The 21,891-nt window shown below is 55.9% G+C and overlaps 2 long non-coding RNA genes across 2 annotated transcripts; both read left to right on the forward strand.

The window, feature by feature from the left end:
• Positions 1 to 2,028: 2,028 nt before the first annotated feature.
• On the forward strand, positions 2,029 to 9,520 carry LOC142051235 (uncharacterized). The gene is made up of 6 exons (XR_012658366.1): positions 2,029 to 2,137; positions 2,388 to 2,506; positions 2,597 to 2,700; positions 5,204 to 5,310; positions 8,067 to 8,200; positions 8,579 to 9,520. It is a non-coding gene; the product is annotated as an uncharacterized LOC142051235 (long non-coding RNA).
• Positions 9,521 to 17,066: 7,546 nt separating this feature from the next.
• LOC142051236 (uncharacterized) lies at positions 17,067 to 19,718 on the forward strand. Its single transcript, XR_012658367.1, has 3 exons — positions 17,067 to 17,180; positions 18,304 to 18,462; positions 19,063 to 19,718. It is a non-coding gene; the product is annotated as an uncharacterized LOC142051236 (long non-coding RNA).
• Positions 19,719 to 21,891: the final 2,173 nt, after the last annotated feature.

Genomic DNA, 21,891 nt, shown 5'->3' on the forward strand with positions numbered 1-21,891 from the left:
AGAGCGAGGCTGTGCTGAGGGCTCGGTGGGGCTTCCGGGTGCATCGGCGGCCGGGACGGTGGCCCGCAGGGTCCGAGAGCGGGGAGGGCGGGCTGGCGGCGTGCCGGGAGCTGTGGTGGTGCGCCTGGAGGCTGGCCGTGCGGCCGTGTTGTGCCGCAGAGCGTGCCGGGAGGTGTAGTCCTTGCGGCGCGCGGCTGCCGGGCGGCCGTGTTGTGGCGCAGAGCATGCCGGGAGGTGTAGTCCTTGCGGCGCGCGGCTGCCGGGCGGCCGTGTTGTGGCGCAGAGCGTGCCGGGAGGTGTAGTCCTTGCGGCGCGCGGCTGCCGGGCGGCCGTGTTGTGGCGCAGAGCATGCCGGGAGGTGTAGTCCAGGCGCAGTGGCTGCCGGCGCTGTCACGTGGTTCGCCGGGGCGTGGCAGGAGGCGCGGTCTTCCGGCGCTCGGGTGCCGGGCGGCCGTGCCGCGTACGGTAGGCGCGGTGTATTTTTGGGGTTGGATTCATGTTGATTTCTGGGGGCTTGCGGGTGCGGCCGCTCCCCGAGAAGCGGTGAGTTCCCCGGGAGCTGACAGAAGGGAAGAGGGAAAGGAGGAGGACCTTTTCCCCCTGCCCAGGGCGCAGATGATGGCCGCCTCCCCGGCTCGCCGGAGCTCCCGCTCAGCCTCCCGCTCAGCCTCCCCTTGCCCCCCCCTTGCCCCGTGCGCCTGCCCCCAGCCCCGGCACCTCCCCTGAAGCGTGCTGCGTAGCCCTTGGCCGCCCCCAGGCCCTGTCGTGAAGGCAGCGAGCCGGCCCTCAAGCGCACTGGATTCCCCCTCGGCGCAGGGGCCCGTAGCAGTAGCGCGGGGAAGGGGCGCTGTGTCCAGAAGCCCCTGCGCAAGGAGGGGCTTTGGTCAGGGTCGATCGACGGTAATGACGGTCGCTGTTTCTTCTTTCCCTCTCCCAGAGACCGTGCTGAGGACGTGGTTGTCTGTCCTTCCCCCGGGGACGCCGTCGACTGCGGCCGTCTCAGGCTTGCGTGGCTTCTCTCTGCCCGGCTTTGCCATCCTCGCGGCGCCGGGGCGAAAAGGGACACACAGAGCCCTTCCCGGCTGTGGACAGGAGCTGCCTCGGCTGAAGCTGGAGACGCCAACGAAAGGTAAAGCAGAAGAAACTGAAGGCGCTCTGGCTGCCAGCTGCCTTCCTGCTGCAGGCAAGAGAGAGCCTGTCCCTGCAGGTGAGGGAGGAAGGATCCCCCTTCATAGCCCGCAGCGGGCCGGGCCAGGCCACCAACGTGCACCGCAGGGTCCGTACGCGTAACCCGGAGTTGGGTACGGGCGTGTAGTGCACGAGCGAGCTAGGCTACGTGCCGAGGAAGCCTCATCTCGTAAGAGCGGTAAGACACCCACGTATCCTCTTTAGGTGGAGGTCGGCCTAGAGTCTGGAGCTGCAGAAGAGGCAGGGAGGAGAGGAGGGGAAAGAAGCATCTGAACGGCTAAATTGTGCCAGCAGCGCTGAGAGCGAGAGTCGCGGTGAGTCCTGGGCCACTGGGGCCCCGTTGCCTCTCTTGTGCGTCCTGGGCCCTCCCTGTCTCTCCCCCGGCCCCGTCTCTTTCCTTACCTGCTGCAAAATTTTTTTTTGTTTGTTTGTTTTTTTGTTTTTTTTTTTTTGCACCCCCCCGCACCTTCTTTCTCCATCTCGCTCTGAGTGGCTCCCTGCCTCCCTGTCTTTTCAGTCCTCCCTCTCTCTGTCCTGTAGCCTGTGGCTACTTTTCTCTGCCTCTCTCTGCCTGCACTGGATTCCCCCTCGGCGCAGGGGCCCGTAGCAGTAGCGCGGGGAAGGAGCGGTGTGTCCAGAAGCCCCTGTGGAAGGAGGCTTTGGTCAGGGTTGATCTGCGGTAATAACGGTTGCTGTTTCCTCTTTCCCTCTCCCAGAGGCTGTGCTCAGGATGGGGTTGTCTGTCCTTCCTGTTCGTCTCTTCCTCTCTCTATTCCTTTGCGCTGGTCCCTCTCCCTATTGTTTATTGTTTTGCTTCTCTGAACCTTTTTTTATTCCCAGCGTTTTCCCGTGACAGGAGCAGCAAAGAAGGGAGCGGAGCATCGGGGTATCCATGGAGAGAGCATTGGGCGTTCTCCTGTCTTTGTGGGGCTGACCCTGAGGAAGTGTGGTACGTGGGTCGGTAGCATGAATATATATATTTTGTGGGTGCACAAACCCGTTTCAGAGTGTCAGAGGGTAAGGGTTTTGTTCTGTTCAGTGTAAACATTGTTCTGTTTGGTGAATTTGTCGAAGATGAGAGTTCAGTGGGGGAGGAAGTCAGCTCTCTGGCTGGTTTGAGGGTAAGGTGGGCTGTACGTGTTTGTCGGTCATCTCTCACCTGCCAGATGTTTTGAACTAGTTGTATCTGGTTTTCGTAGGGAGTCACGAAGGGGTTTGGGGCTCCCCAGTGGCGGGTGCTGTGGCCAAAAGAGAAAGCAGGGTCACAGAGTGCTTCATTTACGGGGCTGGCCTCGGCCATCTACTGCACAAACTTCTGGTATGTAGCAATCGGGACTCGATTTCCTGAAGGAGGAGAGGATGATGGAGCTCGTTATAAGAGCATAATCGTTTTGTCTTCTTTTGGCAGTACGGGCACCCGAGGACCAGCTTGCTTTTGAGGAACGGCACGAGGATGTTGGTGTCGACGCTCAGCAGAGGAAGGAAGCTTCTTTTGGAGGCCAAGAAGATGAAGTAGACTGCTTATTTGTTGTGTTTGATTTTCATTGCGGGGATGGGGAGGGGTGGAACATGCAAAACGCGGTCCTGGGCAGGGGAGGTTTCTGATGTGGGAGGCCGTGAGAGAGACCATGGACGCTGCTGGACAGGCGTTAGAACCCGTTGCTCAGGTTGGACGGACCCAGCAGAACCACCGCACCATCTTAAGTAATGCCTGCTCACGTACTGAGATTTTAGTAGTTGCCCCCGCATCAGCTTTGGCTTTTCCTCGTCGAGCTTGTGTTTTGGCAAGAAGCGTCTTTCGTTAAGCGTTTGGGTCTAAGGGGTGTCCGTGAGGCTACGTGGTGCCCATCCCCATGAGATTTTGTGACCATCAAGTGATATTCAGCATCCATCTTATGCCCGTCTCCTGTAACTACTCTGCAGTTTTCGCTTAAGGCTTGATAGCGCAGCGTTAGCTGAGGGCGGCATTTCCCCCGCTGGCCCCTCCACGCCGACGGCGTTTCCCCTGCCGGCCGCTGTCCGTTCCCTGTAACTGTGACTCTTGTCCCGGCAGAACCTTTGCCAAAGCCACCTTTGTGCTCCACAGCAGTCTGTTTTCTGTCTCGAGTATGTTTCTTTTCGGTATCCGATACCCCAGAGCTGTGTACCGTTGGCTCAGGTCTCTTCTTGAGCTTCTGCGAGAAGAGAGAGCCTTCATCTGTTTTAATCCATGTGTCTCCTGGGGTGTTTTTTTGTTGTCCTTTACAATTTAGTTTTGCCCCAGCTACTGAGGTGTTAATTTAGCTGCTTCATACGGTTCCCGATACGCTTGCGTATTTCCACGTTTCTTTTCGTGTTTTTTGTCCTTTGAGACTGATCTAGTTCTGTTAAGGGACTGAGCGAGAGAGAGCGTTGAGGTGACTCCGAATGGTTGATGGCTTTACAATAAATGATTTACTTTATAACCAGAGATATTTTTTGAGAAGGGGTTCTTAAAAGATTTCGTTCTGCTTTGCCATTCCGCTGGGGTAGATGAGCCCCAGCCTTTTTTCAGGAGGCTCATTCTGCTCCTGGGCTTCTCTGGTACTGTTCCTTGAGTTGGTTGCAGGTTTTGAGCTGTCTAAGCTCTTTGGGTAGGTGTGTTTTGACATTCAGAGATGGGGAGGTTTCTGGTTGAGGTAAGAGATTAAGGAGCAGTCAAAGTTGAGCAGCAGATATATATTAGGAAGTACACTTGTACGAGCTTTTGTTTTCCCTTGGGTCAGTAAGTTTTTGTTGGGTGTTCAGGGGTAGCAAGATGGTCTAATAGTGTGTTTTGGATTATTTGGTTTTGTGGGGGTGTTATGGTTTTGTCTGGGTTTTTTTGTTTGTGGTTTGTTGGGTTTTTTTGTGTGTGGTAGGTTTTTTGTTTGTTTTGTCTTGTTTTCCAGGAATTTTGACTTGACTGAAGGTAGAACCTTATATTTTTTCCACCAGTTTTGCCTGTGTTGTGCAAGTTGTTGACGTTATCTCTCAATAGGACTGATGGTGAGATGCTGCGGTAGGGGTTAGGGTGAGTGTGTTGTACACATCTGTATATGGAGCTCTAGCCTTCCTTCAGAAAGCAGCAGGGACGTAACGCATAGTGTGTGTCGGTGTACGGGACTGCTCGTCGCCTTTCCCGATCGCCCGCAGAGTACCACGTTGTCCCGAGAACCTTTGCAGCTTGCGGCAGGTCCCTTGTAGATTATAAGCATCAGGGCTTCTGTTATTTTGTGGGCCTGTAGAGAGCACGGAGTCTGCGGGAAGCCGGAAGGTGGGAGGTGCTCGCAGAACGCGGGGCAGAGGTGGGAAGGGCGGCTCCCGAGGAGCGGCTGACAGAGGGGCTTTAGGGGTGCAAATACAGGGCAGGAGCTGTCGGGAAGGAGTGAGGTTCCTTCCCTGACAGTTCAGGAGGAGAGGAGGGGTTTTTGAAGTCTTGGTACCGGGGAATGGTTGGGAAAGGGGTGTTTAAGTGTTAGCTAATGGTCGTGTTCTGTGTGCAAGCAGCCTCCGGTAGCCCAGTCTCCTTCCCCGTATGTGTCAGCACGGCCACTCGAGCGTGCTGTCTGCCGAGAGGTTCTCCACGCGGCTGTTCATGGAGTCGCTCAGGAGTGAGTTACCTACAAAAGGAGAGTGTGTCGCTACACCAGCCACGCCTGTTTGCTTCCCGTATTGCTTTTGGCATTTGCCCTATCGGTGTCCGCCTGTGCTTGAGTCATCTGACACGAACTGTGATTTTTGTGTGTTGCGTGGTTTGACTTTTTCTTGCAGTTTAAGTAACAGGTCGAGGGTTAAGCAGGACAGTCGAGCGAGGCGTGACGGCAAAGGCGAGCAGATGGCGTCGTGTGCTGTGACGGGGCGGGCTGTGAGGTCACTCGTCTGGGATTTCTGCCTTTGGGGTCTCTGTGTTGCCGAACAAGTCGGTCAAAAGGATTTGTTAGTTTGTTTTGCGTGGTGAGCTCTTGATTTTGGAAAGCAGTGTCCAACATCTGTGTGCCTCTCCGTATTTCCCCAGAAGTGGGCCCGGCATTGAAGGTGACGGTTCCCCAGCCATCGGGGACGGACCGAGAATGCGAGCAGGCACCTGACGTGGCCACTGACCCGGGAGGCACGGATTGGGAGGTGAGCGGAGCCGTGTTGGCACGGTAGGGGAAAGGATGAGTCTGGAATGTGGCTGTTGGTGCAGATGCGCGGTAGGGAGCCGGACACGGAAGGGAGGGGGCGAACAGAGCATCGTGAGAAGGTAGGTCAGCACGTGACAACGGAGGGGTCGTGCAGTGTGAGCACCTATGTGACTAGTTAATGAAGGGACTCACAAAACTATATGCAAAGCGGGATGTCTGCCCCGAGCTCGTTGGGCAAGGTGAGCGATGAACAGGGAGCCGTAGCAGCTGTTATTTTTGAGGTGTGGAATTGTTTGTGAGCGGGCGGCCGCTTCCAGGCGCAGGGGTCGCCTTGTCTCTCTGGTTCTCTAGGCACCGTAGGTGGCGGCGGCCACGACATCCAGCCTCATTAGAGCGTGGGGGAGCGGAAGTTCACGGCGCTTCCGAGGAGGCTGTTGTTGCGGAAGTGGCCGGCGTTGAGTGGTGCGATGCTGAGTGATGGCACCGCACGTTTGGAGATGAAGAGTATCCGTGTGACCGCAGCCCCATCCTACGTAGCCTGTGTGGCCTTTTTAAAGGATGGCTTTTGAGCCCCCAGATTTGGAAGGGAAGCTGAGGGGCCGATGCGGTCTTTGTGCGGGTGGCCGGTCGGTTGGGGGAAGCGCAGGTGGGGCAGGCAGGGGTTGTAAAATCAGCGGAGGGTACCGTTCAGAGACCGGACACGTTTGGGCCGAGAGAGGTTGTGGTGTCCTTTCTGCAAAACAGAAGCATCTGCCAGGCAGGGGGAGTTCCTGCCTGTGCTTGTGCTGTTGTGTGGATTTTGTAGTCTGTCTTTGTTCCTTACTGTACTCGGGTCTCGATGTGTCTGTTGTTCTCCGTGCTGAGCAGGCACCTAGGTAGCAATATTGAGGGTTTTGCAAGCCCTGGCTCATCGGCATAATGGTAACCGAGAGCTTCCTTTCTCGCATTTTAAGTCTACTGCATAGATTTGTCTTGTGTCTGAAATATTAGACCTTTATAGAAGGTCATCTTTTTGCAGCGGTGATTAAGGCGGCCTCGATACTGCTGCTGAGGAGCAGTCTGAATACGCAGAGCCCTTTTCTGGGACCTGTTCCCTGCACCTGAACGTTCTGAGGTCTTTAAGAGTGGCTTGTCGCTCGTACGTCGTCCTAGTTGTGGGTATATGGTTTTATTGCAGGTGATGATGGTAGGTGACTTCTCTGCGGATGCTATAGCTTCTTCCTCGCTGCCGTATAGATCTTCTCGCCCGGTGGCATCTCTGGGCCGGAAGTCCGTCGTCTCGGTGAGAGTTTTCTTAGGTGCCTCGATCGCGTCGCTTGTAGTATTTGTGAGCGGTGTCGGTCCGTGCATGTCGATGCCTGTGTCAGAGCTGCTCCGCCTGGGGGTGTAGCAATGGTAGAGCGGAGGAAAGAATAGCAATAAGAGTATATGGTTAATGTTAATATGCATAGACTGTTTTGGCAACGCCCGTACAACCCTCGTCGGAGCGAGTGGCCGTTGGCAGCGGGCGAGGATGGTAATTTCCGGGGTGTTTTGTGGGTGCCGAGGGGATGACCGTAGCTGCCTGGGAGAGGCAGCTAGAGTGCTAGCTGAGCAGAGGGCACCTCTCAGCTGTTCAAGCTTGTACGTGCGTGGGGCTTAACATTTGATTGAAGGTATTTCCTTTAATGGCATGCAGTAGTTGGGCTCTAGATGGTATTCCTACGTGGAAGCAAGACCTGTGGAATGGTTAAGCTGTTGCTGTGCGTCCAGGTGACTTGTTCTATCATGCTGTTCTTGCAGAGGATGAAGATGGAGCTGTGCAGGGTGATGGAGCAGAGCTGAGTAGAGCACACTAAGGCAGCGGGTCCGTGTGCGGGATTAAAGGGAAGATGCGACCGAAGGCTATTTGAGGAGCATTTCAGGCGAGCTGGGTCGCAGTGAGGGGGCGCATGGGGCTGGTGACTTTGTTCTCTTTGCTCTCAGGAGCACAGCGCTATCCCTAGGGGCTGGCAAGGTCCTAATTGTGGGGCCGGCGCCCATCGGGTGCTTCTTTTTGCGTTACAGTTTAAAGCGTGGATCGCTCTGATGTTTGAGGAGTTTCTGGGCAGTTGTCGTCTGCGGCGTCGTTCCCAGATGCGTGAACAGCTCTGCTCTGTCGCTGTCTGTTTTCAGGGAGCGTGATTTCTTCCCTGCATCCTTACGTTCTTAGGTCTTGTAGCTGGGCTTCTTGTGCCTCCTCCCTCTCAGTTTTGAGAGGAACTTCTTGTCACGGGCCCTGACGCTCTTCTAATCATTTTGGATCTCGTTAGGGCCTCCTTGCATCCCTGTCAGGGTTCTGCAGGTCTTGTTGCTGGACGAGCTCTTCCGTCCAGTTGTCTCTGTGTTTGCCGAGAGCGTTCTCTCGTCTTGGAGGCGCGCGGTTTGTAGTGTTTCTCATAGCGTTGGTGTGTGCGTTTTGTGAGTTTGGCTCGGAGCCGCCTTGCTGGCCGTGTAGAGTCGGGTAGGTGGCACAGCGATGAGAGCTTAGGGTTCATCTGTTGCTGTGCTAAGGCTGTTGGGGGAAAGGTGGTACCGTCATCTCGGATGGAGTGGCCCTCCTCAGCAGGCAAGGACCGTAATCACCGTGACGTTTTGTGGGCTCGGAGGCCGTGACCGTGGCTATCTGGGAGAGGCAGCTAGAGTTCAGCTGAGCAGATTACCTCTGCAGGGTGTTCAAGCTTGTACGTGCGTAGGGCTTCATGTTTGATGTCATATGTTTGTTTTTAATGGCAGGTTATAGTCGGTGTTCAGGAACAGTTAAGGTACTGCTGTGCAACCAGGCGACTTGTTTCGTATTGGTTTTGGAGATGCCGAGGGACGAGTCGTGCAGGGCGACGGAGGGGAACTGAGGGGACCGATGTAAGCGGGTGAGTCGGTGCGTGGTGTATATAGAGGGAAGATGTGACCGATGCCTCTATGACTCCATTGCTCCTTGCGTTTGTCTTTTGTTTTGGTTTTGAAGTAGCGTAGCAATGAGCAAAGGAGGCAAGTCGAGCAAGGCGAGTGGTGATTGGTGGGCTGAAGTAGCAGCTCTTTTCTGAGGTGTTGTGTTGCTGGTGAAGTTATAAGCAACGCGTGTCGTTTGGGTGTTACGGACGGCGGGCGAGGTGCCGTGTTCAGCTGCAAGTGACGTAGGCCGGGTGGGAGGCTGTCGAGGGAAAGGGGTGCGAGACGGGGATCGGTGCGGGCAGGCTGTGGCATCGGGCAGCATCTCAGGAGGTGCCTTTTCGCTTGGCTTTTTGCAGGTGCCGCTGGCAGGCTCGGAGTGCTGCTGCCGCACGCCTATGAGAGGTCTGAGAAGGTGGGGCAGCGGCCAGCATCTAAGACCAGAGAATGCTGTGGTCCGTCGTCGAGCTCTTCAGTTTTGTAGGTAACACGTGGGCCGTCTTTGGAACGGCGTATGAGCATTAGAAGTGAGCTGGGTAGTAATGAGGAAGTCACGGGGCGGTGATTTCTCACGAGCGTAACGGTAGTTTACTGTGTGTTGATACGTTTGGTGCCACAAGCGATGACGGAAGCGGGGTGTGATGCTGGAATCTGTGCAGAGCAGGTGAGCCGATGGGCATGTTCGTTTTGATGAGGGGGGTGCTCTGGAAGAGATCTGTGTTGACCTGTGTGATACTTATTGCTGGCTCTGGGTTTTTTCCTTTTTTACATGATGAAGAGGCACCTGGCCACTGCAAGAATATCCTGGTTAGCTGGTGTGTTTCTTGTTGTGAAAGGATGCATAATCTGACCCATCTGAAAGCCCCACAGTGTGACTTTTGTTAGGAAGAGATTTTGAAGAATTGAGATATTTCTTATTCAGTGAGGTTGCATTCTATGAACTTGCCATCAGAGTGCATCTTAGAGACAGTGTCTTTGTCAGCAGAACTCATCAGCACAAGACTTGCAAAGTATTGCTTTTTTTTAAAGACAAAAAAATCCATGGTCCTTGCGGAGATCCAAGCACAGCACATACTCCAAAGGTTGATGGCATTGGTAGTGCTTGGGTTCTCAGTTGTAACAGTCGAGATACCATAAAATGCGGTTCGCCTGCATGCTTCGGTACAGCCGAACGCATTAGCAGGTCTGCCGGTCCTTCTTGGTAGCCCCGTGTATTGCAACACTGGGGATTTGATTTGTGTGGTTTTTTGTTGTGGTATTATTTTTCCCCCCCCCCCCAAAAAAGTAAAACTGTATCGGGGATCTCTTCACTCACCGATTCTTCTGTCATAAATGAAAGTTTAAAAAAAAGCTAACATCGTCTGATTTACGACGTGACTTGCGCTCTTTCAGCTGTAACTGCCAAGCAGATGTAGGGTACGATTTGTTAGGTGTACTTAAGCAGGTAGGTATTTGTTGTAAATATTTAATGAGGGGCGACTGAATGTTGTGGGGGGGGTGTTTCCTGCCGGTATTTTGAGGGAGCGCTCTTAAGTACTTTATTTCAGTCTCGCTTTCGACGCGCGTTTCCCTGGCAGTTCAGCAGCATCTCTTGGGCGGGGCAGCCGGGCGGACGTCCCTCCCGACTCCGTAACACGCCAAAACCCCCCAGTCACGTTGCTGCTGTGTATTTTGGAGATAGATAATCTTATGGCGGGCGTGAACGGCTGTGCGAGTTGAATGAACGCAGAAGGAAAATGGAAAGCTTTTAGAGCCTAGACGCTCATATTGGAAGTGCGTAAACACGCGCCCGCCTTCTCAGCACAAAGTGAATTACTGAGATTTATTCTTAATTTTTTACGTTACTCTTTCAAGTTTGACACGCTTCACTTCAGGCTTCGTGGAGCCAGGCAGCAAGACGTGCGGCGGCAGGGCGAGGGCTGTAGCTGCTGCGGTGGGTCTGTAAGCGGAGGTTCCGGTTCCGGTACAACTTTGCCCCGCAGCCTCACGGGGTTATCTCCCCGCAGCGGTGCTGTAAGGAAGGGATGAGACGTTTTCCAGCACCAGCCAGAGCGTTCAGTGTTACGCGAAGGATCTGTTCAAAATGGTATCGGTTAGTCTTAATACCGTTTTCAAGCGTTCCAATCACTCTAGCTTTTAAAGGATGTGTTGTGTTTTGACGTGACCCGTTTGCCTGGAATCTTGCTGCGGCTCAATTTCCTTCCTACCCCTTATGCTGACTGAGCTCCTCCATTTTCTTCTGTGCTATTTTATTAACGTGCTGAAATATAGTTTGGGATTTCTGTTTTTCAGATGTCGTCTAAGTGTCTCGTGATGCTCAAGAGATGCCTGCCGGTCGTTAAGCGTGGTGAAGGTAAGGGGCCATCCCTCGGCCTGGAGGCTCCTGGCTCTGTCTCCAGCGGGTGCCCCGCAGGTGCGGCCGCGAGGGCTGCCCGGTGGGGAGAGTCGGGGCCCCCAGGGACCGGGGCTGTTTGTCACCCCGGGGAGCCCGTCCCAGTGCGGGAACATGTCCGAGCGGAGCCCGAGAGAGACGTGACACCGTCCTCTGGCACGCTCCTGCTCTGCCGTGGGGCAGCCGCCAGCCTGCGGACAGGGGCTGGGGGGGCTGCAGCTGTTTGGGGGGCTGCCCCACCTTTTAGATTTTAGCAGAGCTCCCCCTTTTCCGGGGGGTGTGGGAGGGGTGTGCGTGTACCTTTGTAAATGGCACTATTAAAGTAATGAGCTGCAGGTTGGAGCAGGTTCCCTTGTTTAGTGCCCTTCTTGGGGGTGAATAAAATTGGGGGAGTCCTGGGGGGGGTGTGATGATGTCATGTGGGGTGCCCCGGTGTCACTGGGGGAGCTGATAATGCGTCAGAGGAACAGGTGAGTGGGGGCGTCATGTAGGGGTTCCCCCCCAAAAAGGGGGGTTACAGCCCCAAAATGCCTGAAAATTCAGGGGGGCTATTACAAAAACCTCTTATATATATTGACATGTGTAATATTAATTTATAGATGCATAAAGGGATTTTGAGATAAGAACTTATCTCTCCTATATTATATAACGGATTTCGGGATACAAAAATTCTGCATCGAGATGCAGGGTTTTAAAACACAAAAGTAACTCGACCGTCTATATATCTAGATCAAAAAATAAAGGAGTTTAAAGTGAAAAGGATAGATGAAGGAATTCAAAGCAGAAGAAAGTCTGACTAGAGCGAGCATCTACGCTTAGTGTGTGTTACATAGTCTAAGTAGATGTGTAATCTAAATAGAGGTTATATAGAGTGAAATAAGCCGAGGTATAACTGTAAGTAGATGTCTAAATAGAGAAGTCGAAAAAGATTGAAGTGTCAAAGGGTAAGTAAGCAGATAGCTAGCCTAAATAGCTGTTTTATGTACGTGTTAATATGGAAGTCTAAACAGGTATGTGTAAAGAGATATTCTGTGTAAGTGTAAATAGCCTAAATAGGTGTAAGTGTAAATATAATAGCTAAGTCTAAACAGATGTTGTATGTAAATGTAAAACAGATAGTATATATAAAATATAGATGTACTCCGTAAGGATGTGTAAGTAGACACATAGTGCAAATGTCTATGCTATGTAAGGTTTTAAAATGCAAAGAAACCACGTTGATAGAGATGTTTATAGAGAAGATTTAAAAATTAGACACACAGCCCACCCCCCAATCAACTGAAGGCACAAAAGCGCTTTCAAATGCTGCCCCTTCCCTGTTCTCCTTCTCCCATCCCGATTTGGGGCCGATTCCCCCAAATGGGGACTTTCCCCTCTGGGGCTGCGTAGGCAGCCTGGGAGCTGCTGCCAGGGCAGACACACACTCCAAAGCCCCTGAGTCTGGGTCTGCAATGGGGGGTGAAAAACCCCAAACAGGTTTGGGGGAAAGAAAACAATTCGGGGCTCTTGGGAAAGCCCACTCCTGCTGGGTTTGTGCAGTTGGAAAGGAGGGGGGTAAAAAAAGCGGGGGTGGGGGGGCGGAACCCTGCTAACCATTCTCATGCACAAAAGCAAAAAATCGCCAATTTCAATGTTGTGGAAAGGGTGAAAAAAACCCGGAAGTGAACCGTTTGGAAAAGCAATCCCAACTTTTACCTTATGGAAAAGCAAAAAAAAAAAAAACCCCAAACGAACAAAACCAAAGTAACCCGAACAACAACAAAAAAAGCCAAACCATCCAACCGGAAATCACCAAAACTAAATAAACCCACCGAAAACCCTAAACTGGGGAAAATTTGGGGTGAAACACCGGCAGTTTGAGGGGCATTGCTGGGGCTTATCTGGAATGGATTCGCCGGAGCGGGTCAGTTATCTGGAGCGGATCATCTGCTGCAGGTTAGCCCAGGTGAGTTGCCCGTTGTGGATTATCCTGGGGGGACCCCCTGGTGTCAGTCATCCCCATGCATGTTCCCCGTGGCGTGTCTGCCCAGACATGCCCCTGTCCAGCGGTGTCCGCCTCCTCCCCCGCCCTCCCTCTGCGTGTGTCTGTGCCCTCCCAAACGCTTTCCCCTGACATGGCCCCCCCGCATGACTCTTTTTTCCCCCGGTGACGTCCTCCCTCTCCCTGGCCTCCTGTTCTGTGCTCGCTGAAGCCTTATGCTTACGCAGGATGAGCAGAGCAGGGTGCTGGCAGTGCAGAGGCGAGGCGAGGCGCTGCCAAGCCAACGAAGCCCAAGGCTCAGCAGCGCACAAGTCCTTTGCAGGTCAGCCACTGGCACCTGGTCTGCCTGGCTGCCCCGTGCCCTGACGCACAGCTGCCCCCCTCACCCCAGGCAGCCTGCCTTCGGAAGGGCAGCTGTGTTCCCCTGATTGATTTTCTTCTTTAACCCTCTAGGACCTGTTGACTTGCTGCTCTCCCTGTCACAGCCCTGATGCCGCAGGCCTACAGCAACTGATGGGGCTCACTCCGGGGGGGTGGGGGGTGGGAAAGGGGACCTTTCTCCCCAGGTCGTTTGTGCTGCTTCTCCTCCCTAGGGCGTGGGGTGGGGGTGAGTGGGGCAGGAGGGAGGACGGTAGCGGCCACCTGATTTTTAAAGCAGTCGAGACGGAAGGACTAAAATGCTCGAGGCACTTTGGTGGTGGGCGGTGCGGAGGCAACGACTGACACTGCTGGGGCTGCGGGAGTGGGGAAGGTGCAGAGAAACATGAGCTCTGCGCACGCAGTAACAGTTCCGTTATCCCGGCGAACGTGACCCAGAGCCGGCGCGGGTCTTGCCCCAGAGAAGAGTGACGGACGTCGTGCCGCTGCCGCCGTGCTGTGCTACGGCAGCCGGGAATCGCGCATGCGGAGTGGCGATGGTGGACCCTGCTGACACCGTGCGGCCAAAGTGCGGTACCGCACCCGGAACAGACGCATGCGCAGTGGCGACGATGTGTCACTGCTCGCTGCTGCCACCGAGCGACCGAACCGCGGAACAGCGGGGGCCAGCTGCGCTACCCTGCTCGCGGCAGTCACCGAGCGCTCAAAACCGGGTACTGCAGACGGGCAGCCGCCCGTTCCCGAGGGTGAAGTTTTTTCGCTGGTCGCTGCTGCCACCGTGCAAGCAGATTCCGGTACTGCAGCCAGGCAGTTCCGTATGCACAGTGGCGCTTTACTTTCTGCCCCTGCTTCCACCGACCGCCCAAACGCTCGCAGTGCAGGTGGGCAGCCGCGCATGCGCAGTGGCGCCTTTTTGTGCTCGCTGCTGCCACCGAGCGATCAAACCGCGGTACTGCAGGTGGGCGGCCGCGCATGCGCACTGGCGCCTTTTTGTGCTCGCTGCTGCCACCGAGCGACCGAACCGCGGAACAGCACGGGGGGAGCTGCGCTACCCTGCTCGCGGCAGTCACCGAGCGATCAAAACCGGGCACTGCAGACGGGCAGCCGCCCGTTCCCGAGGGTGAAGTTTTTCCGCTGGTCGCTGCTGCCACCGTGCAAGCAGATTCCGGTACTGCAGCCAGGCAGTTCCGTATGCACAGTGGCGCTTTACTTTCTGCCCCTGCTTCCACCGACCGCCCAAACGCTCGCAGTGCAGGTGGGCAGCCACGCATGCGCAGTGGCGTCTTTTCTGCTCTCTGCTGCCACCGTGCGACCAAAGAGCGGTACTGCAGGTGGGCGGCCGCCCATGCGCAGTGGGCCTTTTTGCTCTCTGCTGCCACCGTGCGACCAAACCGCGGTACTGCGGGTGGGCGGCTGCGCATGCGCAGTGGCGCCCTTTTGCTCTCTGCTGCCACCGTGCGACCAGACCGCGGTACTGCAGGTGGACAGCCGCGCATGCGCAGTGGCGTCTCTTTCTGCTCTCTGTTGCCACCGTGCGATCAGACCGCGGTACTGCAGGTGGACAGCCGCGCATGCGCAGTGGCGCCTTTTGTGTCTCTGCTGCCACCGTGCGATCAGACCGCGGTACTGCAGGTGGGCAGGCGCGCATGCGCAGTAGCGCCTTTTTGTGCTCGCTGCTGCCACCTTGCGATCAAACCGCGGTACTGCAGGTGGGCGGCCGCGCATGCGCAGTGGCGCCTTTGTGCTCTCTGCTACCACCGTGCGACGAGACCGGGGTACTGCACGTGGGCAGCCGCGCATGCGCAGTGGCGCCTTTTCTGCTCTCTGCTGCCACCGAGCGACCAGACCGCGGTACTGCAGGTGGGCAGCCGCGCATGCGCACTGGCGCCTTTTTGTGCTCGCTGCTGCCACCGAGCGACCGAACCGCGGAACAGCACGGGGGGGAGCTGCGCTACCCTGCTCGCGGCAGTAACCGAGCGCTCAAAACCGGGTACTGCAGACGGGCAGCCGCCCGTTCCCGACGGTGACGGTTTTCCGCTGGTCGCTGCTGCCACCGTGCAAGCAGATGCCGGTACTGCAGCCAGGCAGTTCTGTATGCACTGTGGCGCTTTACTTTCTGCCCCTGCTTCCACCGACCGCCCAAGCCCCCGTAGTGCAGGTGGGCAGCCGCGCATGCGCAATGGCGTCTCTTCCTGCTCGCTGCTGCCACCGTGCGATCAGACCGCGGTACTGCAGCTGGGCAGCCGCGCATGCGCAGTGGCGCCTTTTCTGCTCTCTGCTGCCACCGTGCGATCAAACCCGGGTACTGCAGGTGGGCAGCCGCGCATGCGCTGTGGCGCCTTTTCTGCTGGTCGCTGCTGCCACCGTGCGATCAAGCCCGGGTACTGCAGGTGGGCAGCCGCGCATGCGCAGTGGCGCCTCTTTCTGCTCTCTGCTGCCACCGTGCGATCAGACCGCGGTACTGCAGGTGGGCAGCCGCGCATGCGCACTGGCGCCTTTTTGCTCTCTGCTGCCACCGTGCGATCAAACCCGGGTACTGCATGTGGGGGGCCGCGCATGCGCAGTGGCGCCTTTTTGCTCTCTGCTGCCACCGTGCGACCAAACCGCGGTACTGCAGGTGGGCGGCTGCGCATGCGCAGTGGCGCCCTTTTGCTCTCTGCTGCCACCGTGCGACCAGACCGCGGTACTGCAGGTGGGTAGCCGCGCATGCGCAGTGGCGTCTCTTCATGCTCTCTGCTGCCACCGTGCGATCAAACAGCAGTACTGCAGGTGGACAGGCGCGCATGCGCAGTGGCGTCTCTTTCTGCTCTCTGCTGCCACCGTGCGATCAGACCGCGGTACTGCAGATGGGCAGCCGCGCATGCGCAGTGGGCCTTTTTGCTCTCTGCTGCCACCGAGCGACCAAACCGCGGTACTGCAGGTGGGCAGCCGCGCATGCGCAGTGGCCACCCTTTGTATTCTGCTCGCTGCTTCCACCAAGCGACCGAACCCCGGGACTGCAGGCGGGAGCTGCGCTACCCTGGTAGAGATTTCCACCCGCCCCTTACCCGATCGCGGCAGTCACCGGTCGATCAAAACCGGGTACTGCAGACGGGAAGCTGCCCGTTCCCCAGGCTGAAGTTTTCCTCTGGTCGCTGCTCCCACCGTGCAAGCAGATGCCGGTACTGCAGCCAGGCAGTTCCGTATGCGCGGTGGCGCTTTATTTTCTGCCCCCTACTTCCACCGAGCGCCCAAACCCTCGTACCGCAGGTGGGCAGCCGCGCATGCGCAGTGGCGACCTTTTAGCTCTCTGCTGCCACCGTGCGACCAAACTGCGGTACTGCAGCCAGCAGCCGTGCACGGGCTGTAGCGACATTTTGCCGCGCTCACTTCTCCACGCCACTTAGTGACCCCCCGCACGCTACGTGGTGACGTCACCGTGGGGGCCGGAACCGTGTAGGCACAGCCCCTAGCGACAGGTGTTGACCCCTTGCGATAGCCCGTTGAGGGCGGTCCTGATACCCCTCGCCACGCTCTTAGCAACGGGCCCTGCCCCCGGCGATGGGCAGGCGGGCCGTCTGATGTCCGACCCACCTGGCCCCACCCACCCACTTTGGTGCTGTGCGGTGCACTTTGCTCTCTGCTGCCACCCTGCGAGCCTTCATCCCTCGGGGGGGCTCGGCCCGCCCCTTTTGCGGGGCGCTGTGGGAAGGGCGGGGGCGGGGCCCGGGGGTCGAAGAGCCCCAGCCGGGGCTCGGGCAGCTCTTGCTGCCCCTGGGCTTCTCTGCCGTCGGTGCTCCCGTGTTCCCTCGGGCGGTCGCAGCTTTGGGGCTGTCTCAGCCCCCCGGGCAGGCGTGCTCTGGCGTTTAGAGAAGCGGAGGCGTTGCCTGAGGTAAGGATTCCAGAGCTTGGCACTCTTTGGCAGCATCTGTACTAGAAAGGTCCCTTGTGGCCTGCTTTGCTTTTTTTCTCCCGGGATGTTGTTTCGGGCGCTGAGGGGGCGGTGAGATGGTTTAGTGGTATGGTGTTCTGTTTGGGGTTTGTTTTTTGCTTTGCTGGTTTTCTTCCCCCTTGTGAGATCATTTCATTCATTTATCATTTCATATTATCATTTACCCCGCGCCATTTCCATCCCCTCTGGGCAGCAGCGGATCTGCTGCCGCTTCAGGCGGCCGCTTTCTCGAGGGCGAGGAGCTGGGACGACAACGGGCCGCTGCAGGCTCTGGTCAGGGTAAGAGGCTGTTCCCTGGGGAGCCGGCGCAGGGGGAGCGGAGGTACGCACGGGCACTTGTCGGTGCCCCTGGCCGGTAAAGGGAAGGTTAAATTGTTAGAGTGCAAATAAATACATTTTATTTAGGGAGGAGTCGTGACTAAATTTAATCGCACCTATTACTGAGCAAACCAGGCAGTCATTATTCCTAATCTGTAATTAAAAAAAAAATAAAGGCAGTCCTTTTTTATGCCATAAATAGAGTTGCGAGTCATTAATAGCTCAATCTAAATACAGCCGTTATTACATCAACTGCAGGCATTAATGACTCCTGATCAGAAACAAAATAAGGACAGTTTTAGAATCTACAATGAAAATTGAACTGGAAAGCTAAATTGGGAGTGGGTAATACTGAAATTGTAACAGGGCTGTTAGAAAGTTCAGAGGCAGCGACAGCTCCTGCTTCCAACCCAAGCAGTAAACGAAGCTTTAGATTCTTAAATGAACAGAAATAAAGGTGAGCTGTTAAACAGTGGCTGGGTTCAAGCGTAGGCATTAAGAAAATTTGCAGGTGCGGGTGATTCCTGACGAGAACTAACAATTCCAGAAGATTTAGATTTAAAATGACAAAGCTAATGGAGTGCCACAACCGCCCGGATGTAACTGCAGCCGCTTTGGGGGAATGCCCCAGCCCTCCCCAACCACCGCTATTAATTACTGCCAAGGAGAGCGAAAGTGAAAGTAGAAGCAGTGCAGGTGAAATGCGAGCAGTACGCTTTTCCTAAGTCATCTCTTCGTGTCAGGAGAGGAAAGAAAATGGAAAGAAGATGTTTGCAGGGGGTCTGTGCTGGGTTGCCTGCGCGTCTCTTCCGTGCGTCCTTGAGGAGACATTTAGCTCCTGTTGGGCGCTCGCAGGTGGAGACAGGGCGAGCTGGAGGCGGGATCGGTGCCGGCCCTGAAAAAGGGATGGGCAACGAGCTGAGAGAAGAGGGGGCAAGGGCTGAAAAAGGGTCTCCAGTTCTGCAGGGAAGGCAGCGGGATGTGACTCGGCAACCGCTCTGAGGAGTGCAGGGTCATTCGCTGCGATGAAGTCAGGGTCTGCGGCTGGCCCGGAGAGGCAGCAGAAATCCCAAACTCTTTGCAGGGGTACCGGCCAGATTAGGGCAACACCTGAACAGTAAAACCATTTAGGGGAAGCAGAGCTGGGCTGCACCGCGTGGCCAACCTCCCTCTTCTCCGTGAGTCCCAAAGGGGCAGCTCCAAGAATGTGCTGAGAATTCATCCCTTGCGCTAAAAATGAGACGTAAGTAGCACCCACCCGTGAATTTTATTTTCTCTCTCGCTCTGCGGCTCCTGCCTGCTTGTCTCTCCTCAGTGCTCACCTGCACCCGTGCTCGGATGGGGCAGCTGAGGGAAGGTGCTGCCATCTCCCCAGCCCCGGCGGACCGCCCCTCAGCTGTGTCCTCTGTCAGGGAGCGTCGTCATCTCTCCTGCCTCCCAGAGCGTGTCCTGTAGTGGCAGACGCGCGGGCTTTTCCCTGCACGCGCATACGGGAAGGGAAGCACAGTGAGAGCTGGGCTTGTCAAAGAGTAACGGGGGTGGTGGGAAGCGTAGCTAGAACCGGAGAGCTACAGCGCAAAAGCAAAGCAGACGGGACACAAAAGTAAAATGGTGCACAGGAATGCTGAGGCGAGAACTCCCGCAGCACACAGGAAATCAGTGTCGGAATCTATTTTCTTCTGACTGCCAAATTAAAAATAATGGCACGCTTTGCAACGCTAAGCTCGCTCTGATCGTCTGAACTGTTTCTTTCCAACTCCCCACCGCCCCCAGCACACCGTTCAGCCTCCTCAGCCTGAAATGCCTTGTTTTCCTTCTTTTTTTTTTTTTTTTTTTATGACAGGGCAACTTCTGTTCCCGAGGTGGTGCCCACAGTACAGCTATCTCTTCGAAGGCAGTTTGGTTTAGGTCAGAGAATGTTTAGCCTGGACTGAATCAGCCTCTGTTTCTATTTCTGGAAATCATCGGTCCTGTGCATAAAGCCCGGAAAAAAGGAAATATGAACCAAAGGACGTGGGGCCTGCAGGGGTAGGAAAATATTTGAGAAGAGGTTCAGTGGGGAAATGACTGTTTGTCTGTGGGGCGTCCAGGCAAGCAACCCAGCTGCTAGAAAGCGGCGCTGTCCCCAGGATGGCCTCGGCGGTCCCGTCGGAGTCGGGGGAACAAGGACAAGGCAGGGTGAAGCATCTGACCTGCCGTGTGGAACGTGACTGTACAAAGCACGTGTGATGCACTGCAAGTTCATTTGTTTAAACTGTGAGTTAAAGAAGGTGTGCAGTTGCTTTGTAAACAGCCGACGCTCTAAAGCTACACCCGTCTAACTGCTAGCTGTATTAAATCTATCGTATTGCTGTTTCTGCATTAAAAAAAGTAACAAACCAACACACCTATGTAAGCACGTCTAAGTACAATGGAAAACCACTGTTTAACGCGTGGCATGTGTGGGTTGTTTTTTTGGGGTGGGAGGGTGGGGTGTATGACAAAAACCTGCGAGAGACACACGCACACACGCACGTGTAATGTTTAGCGCTCACCTAAACCCAAAAAAGAAAATCCACTCTTTATTTTGCAGCATTAGCATTAGCTTCCAGCGCACAGCCTGAGCGCGTACCTCTGCTCTCACCATCTGCTCCCTCTTCAACCGTGTGTGGCTGTCATCATCAGCTTGCACAGGCTTTCCTCGTGCAAGTTTCCGCGACAGCTTACGAGAAGGCAGGGAAACCAACCCAGCAAGACGCGTAGTGCCTTCCTCTATGGGCTCCGTCCAGCCTTTGTTAAAATGAGCAGAAAAGAAATCTGCTGCTGCCTTTACCCTGACTCGCTCTTACAGAGAGCATCTGACTTGACCCGCAGCAAAGCGATGCCCCAGGCAGCAGCACGTATTGGCGCGCGCCGCGGTTTCACCCACCTGTTTTACTGCGCCGGTCCTTTCCCACGGCCGATGCCGCAGATGTGGCGCGCCCCACCCCCAAACCTCTTTACGAGGGTTCCCTGGGCTCTGCAAGTCGCCTGCTGGACGTGTTGCTGATTCAGGCACGGGCAAAGTCAGCTTCTTCGCTGGCCTCGGGCCAGGGCAGCCACGTACTCGAGGGAAACTGAGAATATCTCCAGCGAGATCTCACCGGGCGGCTGGGACCTCGTCAGTAGGGGAGAAAGCCAAGCGACTGACACTGAAAGGGAGCTCTTTGCTAGGCTGTAGATCGTAAAGTTAAAAAAGAAAACAAACCTGCCTTTTTAAAAATGCCCTCTTTTGAGTCTGCCACGTTTGATACAGATTTTTAAAATTGCAGGGTATATCTCCTACAGGCCTCATGCAAAGGGAAGTGAGTACTTCTGGCTCTCAGGACAAGGGGGTCCCTCAGGAGCCCAGGTGCTCACGCCAGCCGGCATCTGGCACAGCACAGGGCAGGAGCTTTGGCAGTAGTACGTGAGCTGAGAATGAGAGTCAGGCAGCACTGCACGCTTCTCCTGTGAGCCGCCGAGGCTCGCGCGCTGTACCTTCCACGAATAAAAGGCCAGAAGAGTCAGCATTTCTGCTAGTTCCAGCCTCATCCGTACCCTCGTCGGTGTAGCTGTAAGCGAGCGTCCCGTAGCGACTGGGAGCGTGGCAGCTGGGCTTCCTGCGCTGCCTTAGGTTGTGCCCTTGGAGAGACCCTTCTCCGAGCCCCGGGCTGGGTGGGCTGCGGTGCCGTTCAACGCTGAATAGGCACGAAGGCCTATAAACAAAATGTATTTATATTGCACCCATACCCGGCAGCCAACCGCCGCTTTATTTACGTATTCTGCACCTCCTGCCGACGCTTTTAAACTTAGCCGATATTGCCGCAGTTTTCTCTGACGGGGCAGGGGACTGCCACGCAGCAGGGGGAGTTTCTGGGTGCCTCCCACGGACACAGACGTCCTCAGCTGGGTAGGGACAGGGTGAGAGCTGGAACAACTCTGCTGACATGTAAGGGCCGTCCCAGGGCAAGGCTCCTCGGTCTGGGGGCTGAAAGGCGAGCCGCGCTGGGTGGTTGGTGTGGGAGTTGTGGAGCAAGTAGGGGAAAAAAAAACCAAAAAGAAAAAACCATCCAAATGTTTCACAGCAGGTAGAAAGCTTGGCAGAAAGCAAACTGAATGCTGTAAAGACAAAAGCCGAAAGCCGGCTATGGACTGTACGAAAAGAGTCAGTGCCACGGAAAGAGGTTATTTCTTCAACTGACCATAGGAGGCTTTTTGTGAGATAACACAACACCTCTTCTTTCTGCTACAGCGCGGCACCGCAGCAGTAATGGGCCAGAGCGTGCGAGCGCCTTTGGCAGGATCGGTAACGGCCGGGGCACGGCCGACCGGCCAGCCCACCTTCCGCACAAGGAAAACACCATTCCCCTGGAACGCCACGCAGACCCAGGACGGGTAAGGCGGAGGCCGAGCCCAGGCGCCCCCATTGCCAAGGACCACCTTGGCCTTGCAGCGTCTCACGCTTCGGGGTGTTCTGCTGGCCGTGGCTAAGCTCAGGCCCTCTGCTCGTGGCTGCCCCCGGTCCCCCGGCGCCGGTCGGGCCCCAGCCCCCAGCGCGGTGCGGCGCAGGGCAGTGACCCAGCAGGGCGGCCCCACGGGCCCCAGCCCCCCACCCCCCGCCGTGCCTGCGGCCAGGGCCCCGCGGCCGCCGGCCCCTTCCTCCTCTGCCCGC

This window comes from Phalacrocorax aristotelis, unplaced genomic scaffold (assembly GCF_949628215.1).
Source record: "Phalacrocorax aristotelis unplaced genomic scaffold, bGulAri2.1 scaffold_80, whole genome shotgun sequence".
Lineage (NCBI taxonomy): Eukaryota > Metazoa > Chordata > Aves > Suliformes > Phalacrocoracidae > Phalacrocorax > Phalacrocorax aristotelis.